Consider the following 8,949-nt stretch of genomic DNA (forward strand, 5'->3'; position numbering starts at 1 on the left):
TAAATTCAATTATTATTATTTATTTATCATATAATATATATTAAATTATATGTTATATCAAATATAACATATAACCTATAGTTCTTATTCTCTCACCAATGATATTTAATATAAATCTCATCTATATTAAATTTAATTATATGAATCCAATTCACATAATTAATATTTGAATCATATTCAAATATTTATTTCCTCTCATAAATTTTATATTATAATATATCAAATACATTATAGTAATTATTTCATATATAATTAAAGTAAAATAATTATATCACATATAATTAATTCCCTCAATTAATTTGAACAATTCAATTTAATCCAAAATTTGATTATCATAAATACCTCGTTGAGCTACAGAGAGAACCTCCACTAAAGACCAACAACTGCACTCTTCACACTATAGATATATTTTCGTGTCCATTGGATATAATCAATAAACGGCGCGATGACCCTTCATAAATTGCTCGTAAGTACAATTGACCAAAGTTACCGTTTTGCCCCTATAGTTACATCTAACTCTTAAGTACCACTGATCCCTCTAATGAACAATAAATCATAATCCAACTATGACTAGAATCTTCTCGGGCTAGAAGAGGGTGTGGTGTCACATTATTCAAGCCCTGGAATCAACCCTTAAGGGACCAATTTACCTACTTTTCCTACCCTGGGGAAGGAGTAAATTTCGTCTTGTGTAGCTGTGTTTCCAGCTCCTCAATCAGATGAATCCTCAAATTGGTAGGCTTGTTGAGTCGGTGATCTGGTCACTCTCACTCATACAAATCAAATGGACCGCTTTCATAAGCAGAAGTTCACAACTCACTTAAGATTTAGGTCATGTCACCTATGGTCATCCTAGTGAAATGTAAGTCTCTATTATGAACGGTGTTATATAATGAGACTAGTCATTTCATGGTCTAGTCTTATACAAACTCCTTTGTATAGAATATCCTCGCTCACATGTCTCCACATGAATGATCGTGATCAGATCATTTGTAGCACTTTACAACATTTGTAACATCTATAAAGCGAGTCATATTCGTAGTGTCACCCTGTCTCTTATACACATCTAGATGTGTATAAGAGACAGGTCATATTCGTAGTGTCACCAGGATAAGGTATTTAACCTTATCCATCTACTACAGACCATTTAGGTTACCACTTAAATATGACCCACTTGTATGTCTCTATATACATGTTTAAGCTACAAAAGGCAACCTTGGATGTTAGTTTATTGGTTTGTGGATTAATATGACTCACTTGTATGTCCCTAAAAGTTCACACTGTGAGATCTGCTCTCGGCCTCGAGGCACCATGGGTGTCCCCCTATGGCATTTAGGTAAGTCAATATTAAGGTGAATGGAGAGAGTGTTTATAGTAAGTGGGATCGGGATGTGTGACAGCACATCCTTTGGTCTCTCTCATTAGGTTGAATAAAGTTTCATGCATCGTCTCATGACATCATGGGTGTCCCCCTAAAGGATGGTTGTGTTGCATTACGCTTTATTTGATCTCAAAAAGTGGATAGAGTTGTATTAGTTTCATGTTCCAATCGACTTTTCCCTACGGTTGGCTCATTGGGACTGAAACCTAAAATGAGGGGTTACACTTACACAGAATTGTTAAGGATGTTAACAAATTTTGAATTGAACAATGGTGACTATTAGTTACAGTGACAAGGAGTTGTTTCTGTCTAACAATTGAGAATGTCTCATTTTAGTGAAGGAGCATTTGATCACCCTACGATGACTTTTGTCTTACATCACTGAAGCATCATTACAAAATAGATGTCACTTAGGGTACACTAGACTATTTTGCTAAAAACTGATTGGTTTTCTTTAAAATGGTTTAATGCAAGTACACTAAAGTAGTTTGTTCTTTTTCAGCAATTTCATTAAAATGGCTACAACTACTATAAGTTTACTACTCGCCGATAATTTAACAGGTGAAAACTACGATAGTTGGAAAAACACAATCAATATTATTCTAATCATCGATGACCTTCGTTTTATCCTGATGAAGGAGTGTCCTCCCATTCCACCTGCCAATGCTCCTCGAAACGTTCGGGAAGCATATGAGCATTAGACAAAGACAAACGAAAAAAGCCCGAACGTACATCTTGGCAATTCTTAATGAAGTTTTGGCCAAGAAGCATGAGCCCATGCTCACAGCCCGTAAGATCATGGAGTCCCTGAGGGGAATGTTCAGACAACCATTTGCACAGCTCAGGCATGACGTTCTCAAGTACATCTTCAATGCTTGTATGCAAAAAGGGGCATCTTTTTTAGAATATGTTCTCAACATGATGATCCATTTCAACATGCGCGGAGATGAACGGGTCAAGCATTGATAAGGCCAACCAAGTTAGCATAATACTGGAATCTTTACCTAAAAGTTTCCTGCACTTCCTTAGCTATGTTGTTTTGAGCAAGATAAACTACAACCTAACTACCATGCTCAACGAGCTACAGACCTTCCAATCCTTATTGAAAAGCAAGAAGAAGAATGGTGAAACAAATGTTGCTTCATTTTCTAAAAAGTTCCACAAAGGTTCAACCTTTAGAACAAAGTATGTACCTTCTTCCTCCGACACCAAAAAGAGGAAGAAGAAGAAGGGTAGAAAGGGGAAGGCTGCTAACCCAGTAGTTGTTGCAAATAGGGGTAGACAACCCGTCAAGGCTGACAAAGGAAAATGTTTCCATTGCAACAAGATGGGCAATGGAAGAGGAATTGCCTCGGATATTTGACAGGAAAAAAAAGAAAGCCAAATAAGGTAAATATGATTTACTTGTGTTGGAAACTTGTTTAGTGTAGAATGATGATTCTACCTAGATTATTGACTTTGGAACCACTGACCATGTTTGTTCTTCATTTTAGGGAATTAGTTCCTGACAGCAACTAGATGTTGGTGAGATGAAGATGCTATTGGGGTTGATGCTCTAAATCTCATAGGGTCCTGTAGTTTGTAAACACATGTATGAACAAACGCTTGTGATGTAATAATATGAGATATTTTCTAAAGGATCTCTTAACGAAGAGCATCCATGAGCGTGTTCAGATTTTTTCAATTTCATTGTGACCGAAAAATAACACATACATTATAACAGGCAATTATGCAAATTACACTAATTAACGACATGCTTTGATTAATAAAATACAAGGGATTGAGTTCACATACAAGTTAAAGACTATCTTCAATCTCGAACTCAATGCAGCGGAAGAAACTCTACGAACTATATCGTCCAGCAAATCGTCTACACAAATGACAGCGACACGAACAAGCACGAGCAAGCAGAAGCGGGGACGACTGTCACACCCTCTCCCAAACTACCTGCTAGCTTAGTCAGAGAGATGGCGTGAAGCCAACAGACATCGTCCTCCTCTAACGATACCTATTGACCCTGCTGAATCGTTGAACCTGATAAACATACTAATCTTAGATATAAAATACTTTACATGTAATACAACACAGCGGAGTCCCTGAAAACCTTTAGACATACATGAAGTGCAGTCCTAACATAGCTCGTTTTGGAAAATAACCTGATAGAGATATCACAACAAAAAATATATCCAACTGGGGTTTACACAACCACGACATCTAGTGCTTACACAACCATAAACTATCCAGTTCTTACAAAGACATTTACAATATAAACAGACACAATGTACAACTCCACCCACGTATGAAGCTTGATCTGGAAGCTTTTAGGAGAAAACAGTCTTTAGCAGTTATCAGGCACCGGGAGCTCGGTCTCTACCTGAAAAGTGGGAAAACATATTGAAAGAGTGAGTTATGAAGCCCAGTGAGTGACTAAATTTAAAACTGTAAATCCACAAATCAGAACGCGTGATAAACCTTTAAACGTATAAATCTGTTCAATCAAAGTGTTAAACATAAACGTGTAACGCTAAAAGCTTTTTCAAATGTTCTGCAAGTACGTCATTAAAATCTAACAAGGCATATCAAGTATATAAAACATTTTAACTAACATGACAAATCAAGGTTGTGTAGGGCACGCCCAGTACAACCAACGTTTACTAGCTCTATGATGTAGTGGGGCCCGCCTAACACTCCCATCGTCTTTGTCGTAGTGGGGCCCATCCAGGATTCCCGACAGCATTGTTGTCACGGAGTACACTCAACGTCAACAACGGAATATAACCTATGTGCACACGGTACCATATAGCCTTGGGCTCAATATCTCAGTCATGTAGTCAATAAAAGTCTCAGAAAACCACATGAAAACATTAAAACATGCCTGCTTATCTTTATCTCTCGTAAAACTCAAGCTTACTCAGCTTGCTCGTGAAAACTGAAAATTTTTAAATAGTACTCGCTAATACTTACTTTACCTTAAATGGTATCGTTTCAACTACTTTTCAAGAAGTTAATAATCACGTGCTCGTATATAAACCTCATTAGAAAACCTAAACGCAAAACTTATGCTTGAAACCATTCATAGAAATCATGTATCATTCATAAATACATATTCAAGCATGTAAACCATTTAAGCAAAAATTACAGTTTAGAAATCGAGCATCAGAACTATAAATCGTCTTGTCTTTCCATGCTCATGAATTCTAAATTCTAGAAATAAAATCACACTTCACATTTTCTTTCCAAATTTTCCAAATTCAATACCCTAACTTCCAACACTCATAACTTCCTTAATACTTGACCAAAATTAATGTACTATATATAAAACTCTTCATTTTGGAACCTTCTACAACTTACCTGAAGGAATAAAAACGAGATTCCTAACGGATTTGTCTAGAAATCTGTCAAACACAGTGAATACAGATTTGTGCTTCTCTGCTATCCTCTACATTTCTCCTGAAATTAAACCTACTTCTAGTCATTTTTGGCTCACGAATTCTTCATGAAATTATAGGAAATTGAATAAAATTTCCAACCATACCTAATTGAGCTTCTAATCCAACCTGTACACCCCAGAATGTTCGAAAAACCAGAGAAAAGCAGAGATCCTTCTGATTTGCACGAAAATTCTGTGCTATGTCTTCCTTTTAAAAGACCATTAACTTAACATCAGATTTAGCTCAAGCTTCCTTCATGAATTTTTTTAGAAAATAGATTAAATTTTAAGAAAGTCCAGCCTCACCTCTTAGTTCTTCTTGTGTAGCTCACCCAAATTCTTCCATGGTTGAACTTGCATGAGCTTTTCCTCCCTTCTTCAACCTCCAACCTGCAGCAACTTCTTCTTCCTCTTCCTTCACTCTCTCTCTCGAAATGCTCTGAAAATATAATGGAAAATGATGGAGAAATGGGTTGAAATGAGTGGGTTTTCACTTTAAACCCTAAGCACCGAAGGGGTTTCCAAATTCTTTCATTTTCTTTTTTTTTTCTTTTTTCCTTTTCCTTTATTCCCTTTCTTTTCTTTTCTTTATTTATAAACTCCAAAATTATTAAAGAAAACTTCAACCAAAAGCTTTGCCATTTTCTTCAACAATGGAATAACAATAACTTAAATCCAACATCCTACAATGTGTGACAAGAACAAATAATCCGAGGAGAGTCTTGGGTTTACAACTTACCTCCCCCTTATGAAATTTTGTCCTTGAAATTTAGAAGTCCTTAGGTGAAGAGTGTCGGATAACTCCTCCTCATCTGGTCTTCTGACTCCCAGGTTACCTCCTCCACTCCGTGATGTCTCCAAAGGACCTTCACGAGTGGGATTGTTTTGTTCCTCAAAACTTGCTCCTTTCTGTCGAGGACCTGAAACGCTTCCTCTTTATAACTCAAGTCTTCTTTCAGCTCAACCGGTTGTGCTTGCAACACATGTGACGGATCTAGAATATATTTCCTCAATATGTACACATGAAAAACATCATGTATTCGGGCAAGTTCTGCTGGCAACTCAAGTCTATAGGCTGCTGGTCCAACTCGTTATGTTATCCGATAAGGACCAATATATCTAGGACTCGGCTTACCTTTCCTCCCAAAGCGAAGAACACCTCTACACGGAGATAACTTTAAGAAAACTTGATCTTCAACATGGAATTCTAAGTCTCTTCATCGCTTATCTGCATAGCTTTTCTGTCGATCTTGAGCTATCTTCAGGTTCTCTCTAATCGACTTAATGTTGTTTGACGTAACTTATACCAACTCAGGACCAACTAGCTTTCACTTTCCCATTTCGTTCCAGCATACAAGAGTTCTGCATGGTCTGCCATACAAAGCCTCGAATGGTGCCATGCCGATACTAGATTGATAGCTGTTATTATAAGCAAACTCCATAAGTGATAAGTGGGTATCCCAACTTCCCTTAAACTGAAGGACACATGGTCTCAACATGTCTTCTAAGGTCTGGATGGTCCTCTCTGACTGACCATCTGTCTGGGGATGAACGTTGTACTGAACTTCAACTTTGTTCCCGTTGCTTTATGCACACTAGGACAAAACTTAGAAGTAAACCTCGGATTCCTATCTGAAACTATGGACACTGGCACTTCATGCTGACTCACAATCCTGTCGACGTATAGCTTAGCTAGCTGATCTAGTGTAGACGTCGCTTTAATCGGTAAAAACCGCGTTGTCTTGGTGAGTCTATCTACTATTACCCATATACCATCATGTCCACCAGTAGTACGAGGTAATCCAAACAGAAAATCCATGGTAATATGCTCTCACTTCCACTCCAGCACTGGCAGTGGATTAAGGAGTCCTCCTGGCCTCTGTCTCACTGGTTTAACCTGTTGGCAGATCAAACATTTATCAACATATTCGGCTATCTCTCGATTCATACTAGGCCACCAATAAGTTTTCTTCAAAGTTCTATACACCTTGGTGCTTTTTGGATGCATAGAGTAAGATGAACTGTGAGCTTCCTCTAGTATAGCACCCTTAAGCTCACTGATACTTGGAACGCATAGTCTTCTCTACTTAACTATGGCTCTGTCTGCTCTCAACTCAAATTCTGCTTTTGAGCCTTGCTTGGAATTTGCAAGCATCTTCTGTAAATTACTATCTTCTGACTGTCTTCTCATAATCTCTGCTACTAGAGAAGACCTAACCTGAAATTAAGCTAAAAGACTCCCTGAACTCTCTGCAGTCACAACCGCCCTGAAACCTTTTAACTCACTTAGCAAGGTTGCTTGAATACCACACAAGCACTCTTCGAAAGTCTCGACTTCCTACTTAATGCATCGGCCACTACGTCAGCCTTACCCGGATGGTATTGAATGGTACAGTCGTAGTCTTTAATCAGTTCTAGCCATCGCCTCTGTCTCAAATTCAGCTCTTTCTGATCAAAGATATACTTCAGGCTCTTACAATCTGTGAAAATGTGGCACTTCTCACCGAATAAATAATGTCTCCATATCTTTAGTGCTAAAACAACTGTTGCTAGCTCAAGATCATGGGTAAGGAAATTACACTCATGCTTCTTCAACTGCCTTGAAGCATAAGCTATTACCTTCCTTTCTTGCATAAACACGCAACCTAATCCTTGCCTCGAAGCGTCACAATAAATCACATACTCCTTCCCTATTACAGGAAGTGTCAGAATAGGTGTTGTCACTAATCTCTTCTTCAGGTACTGGAAACTCTGTTCGTATTTATCCAACCACTCAAACTTAGCATTCTTCCTTGTCAGAGCTGTCAAGGATAATGCTAATCATAAGAAATCCTCAACAAAACATCTGTAGTATCCGACCATGCCTAGGAAACTACGTACTTTTGTTGCACTAGCTGGTCTCTCCCAATTGACAACAGCTTCCACTTTCTGCGGATCAACACTAACTCCGTCCGCTGAAACTACTTGCCCTAAGAACACTACCTGTTTCAACCAGAATTCACATTTGCTGAACTTAGCGTACAACTGTTTATCACGTAGTGTCTGTAGAACAATCCTCAGATGTTCCTTATGGGCTTTCCTGTCAATTGAGTAAACTAGTATGTCATCAATGAATACTATCACAAATTAATCAAAGTACTGATGGAAGATCCTGTTCATGAGGTCCATGAAAAGTACTGGCGCATTCGTTAAACCGAATGGCATCAATAAAAACTCATAGTGCCTATACCTCGTCCTGAATGCTGTCTTAGGAATATCTAATTCCCTAACCTTTAACTGGTGGTATCCTGACCTCAAATCAATCTTAGAGAACACTCTGCTCCTCTTAACTGGTCAAACAAGTCATTAATGCATGGTAGAGGATACTTGTTACGTATCGTGACCTTGTTTAACTGCCTGTAATCAGTGCATAATCTGAAGGTACCATCTTTCTTCTTCACGAATAACACTGGAGCTCCCCAAGGCGATACATTAGGCCTAATGTATCCCTTGTCAACTAGTTCTTGTAACTACACATTCAACTCCTTAAGCTCACTCGGAGCCATTCTGTACGGCGCCTGTGAAATAGGTGTTCTTCTTGTTAACAATTCAATAGTGAACTCCACCTCTCTATCAGGTGGAAAACCTGATAGATCAGCTGAACAAACATCAAGAAATTCGTTCACTACAGGAACATCTTCTGGTTTCAGCTTTTCTTCCTGTACCTCTACTATGTGTGCAAGAAACGCTGTGCAACCCTTTCTCAACAACTTCTCAGCTTTCAGAGCTGAAATCAAACTCATAGGAATAATCTTCCTCTCACCCCTGAAAAACCACTTCAGCCAAACATGGTTTCCTAAAAGTCACTTCCTTCCTATGGCAATCCATAGAAGCATAGTGAGTGAATAAGAAATCCATTCCCAAAATTACATCCAATGCCTGCAACTCTAGTGGAAGAATATCCACTAGCATACTGAGACCTTCTACTAAAACCTCACAATCACGCAACATTTCATTGACTAGTAAAACGTCACCAACTGGAGTGTATATAACTAACCCCTCAGATAAAGGCTCTAGCATCCTATTCAGCTTAGTTAGAAACATACTAGAAACAAAGAAATGCGTAGCACCTGGATCTAATAAAACACGTGCAGGCACA

Source organism: Benincasa hispida, chromosome 11 (genome assembly GCF_009727055.1).
Source record: "Benincasa hispida cultivar B227 chromosome 11, ASM972705v1, whole genome shotgun sequence".
NCBI lineage: Eukaryota > Viridiplantae > Streptophyta > Magnoliopsida > Cucurbitales > Cucurbitaceae > Benincasa > Benincasa hispida.